The sequence below is a fragment of the Echinops telfairi genome, unplaced genomic scaffold, assembly GCF_000313985.2.
Source record: "Echinops telfairi isolate 266 unplaced genomic scaffold, ASM31398v2 ScPeMD7_7400;HRSCAF=8409, whole genome shotgun sequence".
NCBI classification, from domain to species: domain Eukaryota; kingdom Metazoa; phylum Chordata; class Mammalia; order Afrosoricida; family Tenrecidae; genus Echinops; species Echinops telfairi.
Window position 1 is genome coordinate 51,704,222 of NW_022111300.1, and position 14,951 is coordinate 51,719,172.

Consider the following 14,951-nt stretch of genomic DNA (forward strand, 5'->3'; position numbering starts at 1 on the left):
CAATGTTCAATTGCTCTTGTACATACAGCTTTTTATTGATTTATTTTTTAAAATCATTTTATTGGGGGCTCATGCAACTCTTTTTAAAACAATCATTTTATTGGGGGCTCATACAACTCATCACAATCTATACATACATCCATTGTGTCAAGCACATGTGTATATTTGTTGCTATCATCATTCTCAAAACATGTGCTTTCTATTTGGGCCCTTGATATCAGCTCCTCATTTTTGCCCTTCCTCCCCACTGCCTCCCCCCCATGAACCATTGATAATTTATAAATGATTATTATTTTGTCATGTCTTACACTGTCCAACGTCTCCCTTCATCCATTTTTCTGTTGTCCGTCCCACAGGGAAGGGTTTATCAGATCCTTGTAATCAGTTCCCCCCTCTCTCCCCACAACCTTTCCCTTACCCTCCTGCTATCACTACTTTAATTATTGGTCCTGAGGGGTTTATCTGTCCTGGATTCCCTGTGTTTCCAGCTCTTATCTATACCAGTGTACATCCTCTATGCTAGTTGGATTTGTAAAGTAGAATTGGGATCATAATAGTGGGAGTGGGGTGGAAATGTTGAAGAACTGGAGGAAAGTTGCGTGTTTCATTGGTGCGATACTGCTGCATCCTAACTGGCTCATCAACTCCCCTGCCACCCTTCTGTAAGGGGATATCTAGTTGCCTACAGATGGGCTTTGTGAGTCCACTCTGTATCCCTCTCATTCACAGTGATATGATTTTTTGTTCTTTGATGCCTTATACTTGATCCCATTGACACCTCATGATCACAAAGGTTGGTGTGCTTCTTCCATTTGGACTTTGTTGCTTTTCAGCTGGATGGCCACTGGTTTATCTTCAAGCCTTTAAGACCCCAGATTCTATATCTTTTGATATCCGGACACCATCAGGTTTTTTCACTACATTTGTTTATGCACCCACTTTGTCTTCAACGATTGTGTCAGGAAGGTGAGGATCATGGAATGCCAGGTTAATAGAGCAAAGTGTTCTTGCATTGAGGGAGTACTTGAGTAGAGACCCAATGTCCATCTGCTACCTTAATATTAAACCTATAAATATATGTACACAGATCAATTTCCTCAATCGTCATATATAAATATATTTACATATATACATGCCAGTATTTAGATGTTGATAAATGCCCTTTGACTCCTAGTTCTTTCCTTTATTTCCTTTTACTTTCCTCTTGTCCCACTATCATGTTCAGCCTTCATTTGGGTTTCAGTAATTCCTCTCGGTTACATTGCCCTTGATCAAGCCCTACCAGCCCCCACTACATTGCTAAAGATTTTTGCCCAGTCCGTGGGCTCTGTTATAACTCTCTTGGTAAATTCTTTCAATGTACACAGGTGTTTACCTGCAGTATATCCCACTTGTCAATTTGTGTCTCATCTGTACTTGTGCCCTTCCCTATTTCTGATAGCCTACGTATTCCCTGAACCAAAGTTATCAGGTTGGTCCCAATTACCTTAATAATGGCCCTAATTGTTTGGGGTTTTATCTCAAGTTCTGTGATCCACCTTGAGTTTATTCTTGTGCATGGGTGAGGTAAGGGTCTTGCTTCATTTTTCTGCAGGTAGATACACTTTTTTTTTTCCCAGCACCACTTGTCGAAGAGGGCATCTTCTTCCCATTTGATATTTTTGGGCCCTTATCAAAGATCAGTTGTCTGTATGCTGATGATTTTATTTCTGAGTTTTCAATTCTTTTCCATTGGTCTAAGTATCTGTCATTATAGCACTACCATGCGGTTTTGACCACTGTAGCTGTATAATATGTGCTAAAGTCAGGTAAAGCAAGCCCTCCCACTCTGTCCTTGAGGAGTTCTCTGATAATTCTGGGGTTCTTCCCTCTCCATATGAAGTTGGTAATCTGTTTTTCCAATTTGAATAAAGATGATGATAATTGTATCAGGATTGCATTAAACTTATATAGTGCCTTGGGCAGAACTGACATCTTTACTATATTGAGCTTTCCAATCCACGAGCATGGGATATTCTTTCATTTGTTGAGTTCACACTGGATTTCTTGTAATAGTATTCTGTACTTTTCCTCATACAAACCTTTTGGTTTTTTAAATCAGGTATATCCCTAGATATTTCAATTTGTGCTTGGCTATTTTGAAGGGTAGCACCGTTTTGATATCCTCTTCTGTGATCTTCTCCGATGTGTACAATAGTCCGGTAGACTTCTGTTTGTTGATCTTGTATCCTGCCACACTGCCATATTCTTCTTTTGCTTCCAGTACTTCCCTTGAGGAGCTTTTGGGATTTTCCATATATAAAATCATATTATCTGTAAAAAACAATAATTTCACCTCTTCCTCACCCAGGCATATATTTTGTTGTTTTTCCTTTGCCTTATGCTGTTAGCTAAGACCTCCAGTACGATATTAAATAAGAGTGAAGACAAGAGGCATCATTTTCTTGTTCCCTTTTTAGTGAGATTTTTTCCATCTTTTCTCTATTCACTACCACATTGGCTGTTGATTTTTCATATATAGCTTGTATTATATTGAGGAATTTTTCTTCCATTCCTATCTTCTTGAGTGTCTTACACAATAATGGGTGTTGGATGTTATCAAATGCTTTTTCTGCATCTATTGCTATTATCATGTGGTTCTTATAATTTTTCATGTCAATGTGGTGAATGATATTGATGGTCTTTCATATTTTGAACCATCCTTGCATCCCTGGTATGAATCCTAATTGGTCATGGTGAATTATTTGTTTTATATACTTTTGTATTCTATTGACCAGTATTTTGTTAAGGATTTTTGCTTCGATGTTCATTAGGGATATTGGTCTGTAGTTCCTGATTCTTGTGGGATCCTTGCCTGGTTTCGGTATCAGGGTTATATTAGCTTCATAGAAAGAGTTTGGGAGTTTGCCATCTTTTTCTATGTTCTGGTAGAGTTTGTGCAGGATTTGTTTCAGTTCTTCTTGAATGCTTGGTAGAATTCTCCTGTGAAGCCATCTGGCCCAGGGGATTATATTGTTTGTAATCCCTTGGCAATCTTGCCTATTTCTCCTCTTGCTATGGGTCTGTTCAGATTTTTGACATCCATCAGGGATAGTCTAGGGAGGGATTGTTTTTCCAAGAATTTGTCCATGTCATCCAAGTTGTTGAATTCATTGGAGTAGAGTCCTCGGTAGTATTGTGTAATTATCCTTTTGATTTCATTAGGGTCTTTTGTAATGCCCCCTCTTTCATCCCTCATCCTTGCTACTGAAATTTGTTCCATCCTTGCTGTGGTGAGGTTTGTTAGCGGTCTGTTGATTCTGTTTATCCTTTCAAAGAACCAACTTTTAGCAGCATTAATTTTTTCACTCTCCTGAATCTCTGCCTTGATTTTATTATTTATTTTCTTTTGCTATTAATAGGGTTGTCCTGTTGACTCTGATCTACCCGCTATAAATTTTGTACCAGCATATCAATCATGAGTCTCTCTCTTCCTTTCTCAGGTGTGCATGTTTTGCTATGAAACTTCCTCTGATCACTGCCATTGCTATGTCCCATAAGTTTTGGTATGTTTTGTTCTCATTCTCGTTGGTTTCTAGAAATTTACTAATTTAATCTCTGATGTGGGCCAGTACACACTCCTTTTGCAATAGAGTGTTATTCATCCTGCAATTATTTGCCCTTGTTTTCTTTATCTTCCTTTTGTGGATTTCCAGCCTTATGGCACAGTGGTCAGAGAGAGGTCTGTATGATATCAATGTGTTTAATTTTATGCAGATTAGATTTGTGGCCCAGCATGTGGTCTATCTTAGAATATGTGCTTGTGGGCTTGAAGAGAATGTGAATTTTTTTTTTTTTGTATTTGGGTGGAGAGCTCTGTAAATATCTATCAGGTCAAATTGTCCAATTGTGGTTTTTAGATCTGTAGCCTTCTTGTTGAGTTTCTTTCCCTGTGATCCATGTTTATCAGATCCTGTGATTTCTTTTTTAATATTTTGGAACACTTGATTGACGTATTTAGGGGGTATCTAGCTTGGGGAATATACGTTTAAAATGCTTAGTGATTCTTTGTCTACAGTTCCCTTGAGCATTATATAGTGTCCCTCCTTATCTCTTTTTATGGTTTTCACTTTGATGTCATTTTTATCTGAGATTAGAATTGGAACCCCTGATAAAGTTCATTTTATACACATATGTGGCTTTATGAATTTGTTTCTTTAGTCTACAAAGACTAACACAACAACAATTTTAAATTGTCTTCTCAGATTTCCCTTTGAAATCTTATGCTCAATTCTTTAGTGCCATCATTTCTTCCATTCACTTTAGCTTCTTCCCTTTCTTCAGAATCTCTTCTGATGTGAATTTTGGGCTTTTCTTTTTCACATATATTTGTATTGACCTTGGGTTATATATGATGTTCTGATGTCATTACACATCTTGGGCCATTGGTATTGAATATGTGAAATCTCTTCTTGAGATGATCTATAAATCAGAGTGGGATATACTCAAGTTTGAATTGTGGCTTTTGTGCTTTTGTGTACTGGATTATATTGTTGAAGAAAGGTATTTGCAATGAAGAAATCATTGGTTTAATTCAATTATCTCATGAGATTTTTAACACAGCTTCTATCACATTTTCCAACTACTAATCCCTCTTCTTTGTTTCCATCTTTCACAGTCAATTCACCAGTAATTGTCATATGATTTTACTGCATGTTTGTTTAATTTCAGAATAAAGAATTCTGTTTAATTCTTCATTACTGGCCTAGTGGTTGTATAAATTTGAGTTATAATCATACATATTGGTAGATATCATATTGCTAACAGCATTGTACTTCAGGATATATCATGAAATATTTTGATGATGAACCGGTTATCTTTCTCTTCAATTTGCTACTCTTATCATAGTAGACGATATTTGTCTATTATTTTATTCAAAATGGCCATTATCATTTCAGGTTACTCATGTCTTTAATCTTGCTCTTTATGCATTCTATTTCATCTTTTAAACAGAGTTTTATTGGCATTCATCTGCATAACATATAATTCAATAGTTCAGTCTTATCAACAAGAGTGGTACAATCATTGTCTCAATCAATTTTAGAACATTTTTTCTTCCTTGTACTCATTATTATTAGTGTAATTACTTTTGTACTTGTGGCAGAAATAAACACAACAAAATGTTCTCCAATTCAACAATTTTGACTTGTATAATTCATCCCTCAGTTATAGTTAGAAGGAAATAACTGGAGGCTCATTGAACAGGTGTAGAGCCTGTTCAAGGATTTTGAGCTTCAACTGTCATCTGTAGTCCTATGCAAACCACCATATAACATTTAAGCCATTTAAGCTCTGATACTATTCCCTCCTTCAGATTTGGATTATATCATTTAAAATCCTTGGATCACAGATGTGGTGTGTTTCTTCCATATGGGTTTTGCTGACATATCACTTAGATTGCTGCTTATTTGGAAAGAAACCTTGAAGACCCCAGCAGACTATTCTGATATCAGGGCACCATCTAATTCCTTCATTAATTATGAGCCCAAAATCTTTTCCTGAATCTCTGGCTTTCTGTCAGCCTCTGGCTCATCCTTGTTAATTTATTGTAGAGCATCATGTCTATCATCTCCTTGGAGTGTAAAGACCTTCTGATGATATTGTCATTGTTTAGCCCATGGTAGTAATTTTTAAAACACTATTGAGGGAAGGGAATTGAACAAGTGTAGGCTAACTATATAATACCTGACTTATTCACTTCTGCAGAATAAATCCGTATGTGACTGGACATCATTCACACAAACAATGGGAGTTGGTTGTCAGGGCATTCCATTTCCTTTTTGATGGCTTCTACTTTTCCTAGTTTCATACCTTGTACATTTCATGTCAGATTATTAAATGGGTGTTAGCAGTTATTCCTTCTTTTTTTGTCATTCCCCATCAACAAATGAATTTCCCTAAGACTTTGGTCCATTCATATCATTAAGGTCAACTCAACTTTGTGGATTCAGTGCCTTCCAGTTTTAATTTGAATGCCTTCTCACCTCATGCCCATAGCAGCTAGCATTATATCAGAACATGCTCCACTATTGTTCCTAAGGTTTTTATTGGTTCATTCCTCAGAAGTAGACCTCTTTTTCATTCTTCATACTCTTCTTTAGTCTGGAAGCTCCATTGAAACCTGTTCACCATGGGTGACCCTGCTGGTATTTTGAAATAACTGTGGCATAGCTTCCAGCAAGATAGTAATACACAAGCCACCACAATACTACAGGCAGATAGATAGGTAAACAGATAAATAGACATACTATATTTTAAGATTCAGATTGTTTTTCTTCTTGTTATTTGTTTAGGTAAGAGGGTCAGCTTTGGAATGAAAATTTTAAAGTATTTTAATAAGAATCCAATTAAGTTTGCAAATATTTATTATTCCTGGCTTGGTGACACGTACATTGTTTTGTTTGTTTTCATCTTTCAGCTGTTCTTAATGGAGGTGTTACTAACTGAGAACTAGAGTTCTGAGAGGAGAAAATTGATGACTTCAGAAATCAGAGGCAGCTTTTATTTTTCTTCCTTTGACACTTATAAGAAACCAAAACCCAGAAGTGCATGAGCAGTTTAAATGTGATATTTCAAATAATACAGAATTAATGTCTCTTATTTGATCTTGGCATCCTCTGCCCTCCTTTTGCTTCAGCGGGCTTTACTTAGAGGAAAAATAAGGATCATTTATTCTCATTGATAATAAAGTAACTGAGTTTGAGAAAGTTATTTTTCTTATATTTATTGTAAATAGGATCTTATTTGAGACCAATTGTATTTACATTTATTGGGCTTGTGGAAGATCTGATTTGGAGGATTAGGAAATGATTTAAGCATCAGACAGTACCAACATGCACTCGAAACAACATTGCCAGGAGATATTTTAATTCATTTTGCTAGTGGCATCTGACAACGATTTTCATACCATTTGACCACATACTATGTGAATCAGATAAATAAAGTATCAATATAATTTTTAAAGGGATGAAATTCTTCACTTAGCAAAAATTATTATGTGACATTAATGTTATTTTTCTTAGAAATATAAATTATTCTAAGAGAGAAAATATGTTTCTTTCTTGTAAATAATATAAATGCTTAATAAATATTAAATGTTAAATAAATCAGTACTACCAAAATAAATGTTCTTTGTTACTAATTTCCTTTGGGTCTAGGTAAGACTTCCTTACCTATAATTTGGATAATCATTTGAGTCCTAGGTAAGGCTTCCTTTAAATTATCATAGCTTTATATTTTCTGGAGAGTTCAGGGACTATAACACAAGAGAAATAAAGCTATGCATATCAACAGCTTTAGGCTTAGGTGCAATTCAGCAACTATGGTATAGGAGAGTTCCCTGAAGGATGAACTTTAAGGTCTTGTTATATTTAAACACCTGTGTAAAACATTCTTGCAGTTACAGCGGGCTCATTTGCATTTTAATTTGCACAGCACCAGTTTGGATGCCATTGGGTCCTGTTTAGAGAAGTTCAAGGACACTCATCAGGAGATTTTGACATATTTCATGTTAGGTTTGTCATGAATGGAAATACACATAAAATGAAGGCACTGTGGTCTATAATTTAGAATGCAAAATGTGCACGCATCTGCGGATTTCACCACTTTATCATAATACCCAAATCTCTGTGTATCAGGATGCAGAGAATGAGAATGAATACCAAAGGATTTGAAGTGCTGTTTAACTTGATAAGTACGAAGAGCAAATCTATTTCTTTTGCATCAATATTGCTTCTTTTTTTTCCAGGCAGAGCTTCACCATCATTTTTTTAAATGTTAGCAAAATCAGGCAAATGACACACTGTATGTGCTGATCTGCCTCAGAATCATCTTTCTTGAGTACAGACTGGATGGAGACCAAGTTTTTTCATGTTGACGAGTCCTCTCTATTGGACTCTTTGTGGAACTTGTTGAAGATGGTATTGGACACACAGGTTTACTTTCAAAATATTCCCTGGTATATTATACTTTCAAAGGTCAATATTCAGTATTTAGATATATATCGATAAAAGGGTTTTACATGCTACAATTCAGTAAGAATAGAATTGGTCTAGCAACCTGTAAGAGTCCATGGAGCAGATGTTCTGCTTGGTAAAATACAAAGTTGGTGGAAAAAATTAAGGAAGCTCCTCGCCACAATTATTTGTCGCAGTGGAGGAAGCCAGGGGCTCAAATATAACAAGGCCCAGAACGAGGAAGTCTTTGCTTTGTTGTCCACAGGGCTCCTGGGAGTCAGAATGGACTCAGTTGCACCTAAGAACAACAAAAACCAGTAAGGATGTGTTTATGATAGCTATAAACTTAAAAAAAAAAAGCACTGGTCACTGTGATGGGAATGAAAACCCATTTTCAACTTATGCAAAGTATTCTTTAAAAAAAAAACATGTTATTAGGGGCTCATACAACTGTTATCGCAATCCATACACACATCAATTGTGTAAAGCGCATTTGTACATCATTCTCAGAACATTTTCTCTCCATTTAAACCCCTGACATTAGGTCCTCATTTTTCCCCTCCTTCCCCGTTCCCCCCTCCCTCATGAGCCCTTGATAGTTTATAAATTGGTATTTTGTCATATCTTGCCCTGTCCGACGTCTCCCTTCACTCACTTTTCGGTTATCTGTCCCCCAGGGAGGAGGTCACATATAGTTTCTTGTAATCGGTTCCCTCTTTCCTACCCATTCTCCCTTTACCCTCCCTGTTTCGCCACTCACACCACTGGTCCTGTAGGGCTCATTCGACCTGGATTCCCTGTATTTTCAGTTCCTATCTGTACCAGTGTACATCCTCTGGTCTAGCCAGACTTGCAAGGTCGAATTCGAGTCATGGTAGTGGGAGCAGGGAGGAAACATTTAGGAATCAGAGGAAGTTGTATTTCTCATCGTTGTTACATCACACCCTGACTGGCTCATCTCCTCCCCGAGACCCCTCTGCAATGGGATCTCCAGTGGCCTACTAATGGGCTTTGGATCTCCACTCCGCACTCCCCCCATCATTCACTATGGTAAGATTTTTTGTTCTGATGCTGCCTTATACCTGATCCCTTCGACACCTCGTGGTTGCATAGGCTGATGTGCTTCTTCCATGTGGGCTTTGTTGCTTCTGAGCTTGATGGCGCAAAATATTCTTATACTCTGCTCTATGACCATTTCTTTGTTATTCTCTTTGGTATGGACCACTTCTTTCCTTCTTTAGAGAGAACACTTCTGGATTAAAGCCTTTTCTTTTTCTATCAGCATTGTACAAAGAGTTAGAGTCCAGCTTGATTGTCACTGATTTATATTTCCATGTGCTCTTATTTAAATATGCTGCCTACCATCATATAATAGAATATCATTTATGAAGAACTTCCCCAGCCTAAACATTTAGTGTCAAATTAATTTTGGAAATATTTCCCTGGTTTTATGTCACGTCTTTCTATCATGAGCAGTTGAATTTAAATTTATCTTTTTATACCCAAAGAGAAAATAATCTCCTAATAAATAGGTTTCATTGTCAATAGTACATTAAAACAATATGAGAAATTATTTTAAAATTATATTTTATTTTACTGTCTAATGATTTATAATCTCTCTTTTTCTTCTTAACTCTTATACCTCCCCTCTCCCCATCCCGGTAAGCCTGGCAGTAGACCTATAAGCCTGTATATATTTGCCTTAATATAGCTGTTTAAGTTATGTGATGATTTACTAGTCTACTAAGTGTTTTTTTCACCATATAATGTTAATGTTATATCAGATTAAAAAAATTGTATAGGACCACCTAGAGGAGGCCATCACGCTCGGTAAGGTAGAGGAGCCATAACAAAGAGGAAGGCCCTCAAGGAGATGGACTGCCAATGTGGCCCCTTCATGGGAACAGTTGTGAGGCTGGTGCAGGACTGGACAGTGGTTCGCTCTGTGGTGCAGAGAATTTCTATAGTGCACGCTGAGCTGATGGCAAGTAACAACAACCCTGCTAGAAGAACATGGACAATTAACTGGAAAAAGAGCCACAAAGTTCCATTTGTTCTACTTTTTTCTCTGTCTTGTCAAATTTTCCCCTCTTCTCATGGATCACAATTCTCATTGGTTTCATATTTTATTTCCATTTGTCTTAGCAAAACATTAACAATCATTGGCATGCATAGAAGAACCTTATATGTCCTCTCCATTTACTGAAGTTTGAATTCAACTTATACCTGAGATTGGTGAAGAAAACCCACTTGACCATATGTTCACAACACCAAACACACATGAGCATTTGGTTGTAGGAAAAAGCCATTATCAATGGAAGACGTTCAGGTGATGGATGACCACCCGACTTCGGTTCTCTTTGGTAGTGATAACTCTCTCATAGAGTCTAATCTCTCTTTCTGAATCTCCCAGTGGAATTGTGCTCTAGAAATCCATGTGATGTCTGGTTGAAAGCACTTCTTATTGATTTACTCATTTTCTCTCCCCTCCTTCCCTTCTCTGTTGTCAAGGTTCCCTGAGACAATTTCCCAAACAGTTCATTTTTGTTAGCATCCTTATCTCAGGTTTGGCTCCAAGACACCATACCTTTAAAAAGTCTTCTATTGGCGCTATCTGCTACTTAGTTCCTCAAACTCTTCTCCAATCCTGCTCATCCTTGTCTATCTTCTCCTAGACAGACTACCCTGTCAGTTTCTCTAGCAGGATACACAATCTCTAATTTTAATATCTTCATAAATGCCATCTTTCTTTCTTAGAAAGCTGTTTCTACCTTCTACTCTGAGTTACACTAGACTGGACACCTCAAATCTATGACACCTCTCAGCAAGAGATTTATCACTAATCAATACAGAAAAAATATCATTGAAAAACCACACACACGTATCAGAAGAAATAAAAATGGTAACTGGCTTTTAAAAATAGCTCAACAAGTAGTTATGCAAATATAAATTAAGACAATAATGAGGCTTAAGATATTCATGATAAATTTTGGAAATTGGATATATCTAGTATGAATATAATGTGTAGATGTGTAGACCATCGGTGTAGTATACTGATGTAGACACAAAATGATTTTGTCATGTAGTGGACAATCTCATGGTATTTACAAATATTATAAAGGTGTGTCCATATGATGCAACCATTTCACCCATTAATTTAATGCTAGAGAACATTCTCATATGTGCATTAACAGGCTTACACATGGAAATCTTTGTAGCTTTGTTTAAAATCACAAAAAGTTCACAACTGCTAAATGATCACCAATGAGATGATGGTTAATAAACGATGACATATCAAGTACCTCAATATTATATAACAATGAAAGATTTTTCTTGAGAATTAAAACTTTTGAGAATTCACCTTGTAGCTCATTTGCTGTGATTTCAAACTGATGACCTTACTGTTAGTAGCCAACGCAAAACCCACTGCCCCATCAGGCCTCCTTAATTAGAACAAAGATAATCAAATTTTATGAGCACTTATATCCCAAGATTAGGAACTCTGGTGGTGTAGCGGTTACACACTGGGCTACTAACCTTAAGGTCAGTAATTTTAAACCACTAGCTGCACTTCTAGAAAAAGACAGGGCATTCTACTCCAGGAAACTGGTTACAGTGTGGGAAACACACAAATGCAGTTCTACACTGTATTATATGGTTGCTATAAATGGGCATCGATTCTAAGACAGTGAGTTTGGTATTGCTCAAGAGGTTCATAATGAGTTGGTAAATCAAAGGTTGACAGTTCAGATCCACCCATTTGATCCATAGAAGAAAAGGCCCGGTGAGCCAATTCTATAAAGATTATAGCCAAGAAAATCCCATGAAACAGTTCTACTCTCTAACACACAGGATTGACCAAACTTAAGGTTCAAAATGATGACAGCTAACAACAGTGTAACCAAAGTATTCTAAAGAACATACCTGACAGAAGAAATAGTGACTGCACATGAATATGGAGAAGATTTTAATTGTTCAATTTAAACAAAAATCACAATAAATCTATGCTTAAGATGTCCATTAAAGTGATCTCATGACAAAACTCTGTGTATTATATATTTAAGGACCCTGATTGCAAAGTACCCACCAGTCTCTCTGCAGGAGAAAGTTCAAGCGGTAGGGTCACTTGGTAGGGTCACTATGAGTCAGAATCAACTTGATGGTAGTGGTCCGTCAACATTGCAATTTACAGCGTGTACCAGCCCCCGCCCCCAAAAGAGAAAAAAGCTCCATTGGGCAGAGCTTTCGTAGTTTGTATTTTTGCCTAATAGGCGAGAATCTAGCAACTCTCTCTGGTAATGCACCAGTGGCTTGCCTGGGAAGTTTCTCTCTGGCTATAGTGAATTTTTTCATGAAAACAGTTTTGCTCGAACCTTGTTTTTTTGTGTGATGGCTGATTTAAGAGAACAACATGTGGCTGTGAAATTTTGTTTCCTGTTCAGGAAAAATGTCACATAAACTGTTGTGATGTTGGACAGACTTAGAAAGACATCTCTATGGAAACATCAAAAGTGTTACAAGTGGCTTTTTCATTTCAAAAGAGGTAAATTTCAATTGTTGGCAAACCTTGTGCTGGACTTCCATCAACTTCCTGAATGGACAAAAATGTCTACAAAATTAATGCCCTTGGGCTCAAAAACTGAAGACAGACCACTGAAGATATAGGGAAGTTCTCTAGATGATCTTGGAGCTCAGTTCAGCAACTTTTAACAAGATATGGGAATGAGAAGTGTTGCTGCGAAATTTGTGCCTCAGGTTCTGACTGACCAGCAAAAAGAGCGTCCAGTGGAAGCATGCCGTGCTTTGAAAGAACGTCTCAAAGCAACCCAGACAAATTTTCCAAGGTCACACTTGATGATGAGACATGGTGCTATTTGTATGTCCACAAAACAAACATTAACCAAGCCAGTGGAAAACACCATCATCACCTCACCCCACAAAAAAACTTGTCAAGTGAAATCAAAGATCAAGATGATGTTCATTTGATTTTTTTTCTTTTTTTTGATGTCAGGTGGATAGTGCATTTGGAGATCATTCCATCTGGTCAGACTTTTAATCAAGCTTTCGATTTAGAGGTTCTAAAAGATAATATAACAGGGTGCAACATAAAGTGCCTGATTTGTGACAGATGTGGGTCTGGTTTTGCCCCCACAACAATGAACCTGCTCAAACAGCCATCTTAGTGTGCCAGTTTTGCGCAGAAAACAGCATGCCTCTTTTGTCCCATGCACCTTACTCAGCTTACCTCACTCCATGTGATTCCTCCTTGTTTCTGGGAATGAAGAGGGACATGAAAGGACAGTGATCTGATAACATTGAAGAAATGAAGACAAAACGAGGAACTGTTGTCAGCCATCTAAACTGATGATTTTGAAAACTGTTTTCAAGAATGGAATCACAGATTTAACAAATGCATTAAGCGTAATGGAAAGTACTTTGAAGGTGATAAGTTTATTGTGTAAAAAAATTTAAATACATAGCTTTGAAAAAAACATTCCGTTTGGGGGATGGCACCCCCTCATATTATCCATGTCTGATTTATGCTTGCAACACAGAAAACAAACTAGAAACGATCTCGCATATAACTCCCCTTGACAATATTTGTAAGTTTTATAATTAATACTCATATTTGCTAAAAAAAAGAACAACTCTAAGTTATTGCTTCACTTTTCTTTTATTAGCAGCCACAGTAACACTGTGGGTTATATGATGGGGTGCGGACAGCAAGCTGGGTGTTTTAAACTGTTAGGGGAACATGGGGGGTGATTGCTGCCTGAGAAACTCTATACAGGGTTGTTTTTAGTGCAATTGACCCAATAGGAGTGGCTTTGGCTCCTTCTTTAAGCAATGAAAATTATGAAAATCTACAATAATATTTTATGCTGCATTACAAATTCTCCTGTGTCCATATAATTTAATAATTTATGCAAATAGCTATGCTGTTGCTCATGATAAAAATTTCTCAGCCATGCTACAAATGATGAGGAATTATTCTGGCCTTTTGTTTACTCTTTTCAGATAGTTCATGGCATTTTTCTCAGTCTCCAGTGGTCATTAATATGCCAATCTAACAGTTAGTAAAATAATCTCTAGGGTGACTGTCATATTTTCTACAAAAGGTATTTGTAATAGACAAGCAACGATAATGCCCAAATCATCACAACTGCAATATGACAGAGTAGCTGGCAGACCCTGCAGTCGGGTTTATGGAGTATTCTCTGTCCATCTTGATAAGTTTACAGTCTTAAAATCCACCATGGAGTTGTCTGTTTTTTGTAACAACAGCAAAATGTATCTATCATTAAATGAGAAGAATATTATATATTATAAAAAATATGAGATTCTGTCTTTTATTTCATTCAGGTTCTGTGTTTTTATGTGAAGGCAGTTTTGATCAAATAATCCTTCAAAGGAGCAATTTGTCTTTGTGTTCTATTTTCAAGCAATATCCAAATTTTGCCCTTTATTATTGGAAATGAATTTATGGCTCCAAATTTATTTGTGAATTGAGTAGGTTGAAAATACTGTTTTCTATCTATAAGGTGATATGGTTTACCAAGGTGATAATTTGTCTCCCAGTAAATCTATGAGCAAATAGCATTGCAAAAGTGGAAGTTATGTGAACATAATTGCAATATATTAAAGATTAGCATGTTTACATAGAAAGCATATGAGATGTTTTCTCTATACACAGATTTGTATTAGTATCATAAACATATTTATTAGTGTCATAAATGAATAAGCATATAATGAAACAAAGATGGCAGTTGTGAGAATATCATGGCAACATATTAGAGCTTACTGTTATTAAAAGAAACCAATAACAATAAAAACCTCTTGAATGACTGTCTCATTTTCTACAAAATATATTTATTTGAGACAAACATCTATAATTCCCAAATAATCATGGCTGCATTGGCCACTGTAGCTTCCAGGTACCTCAGTCAGGTTCATGGA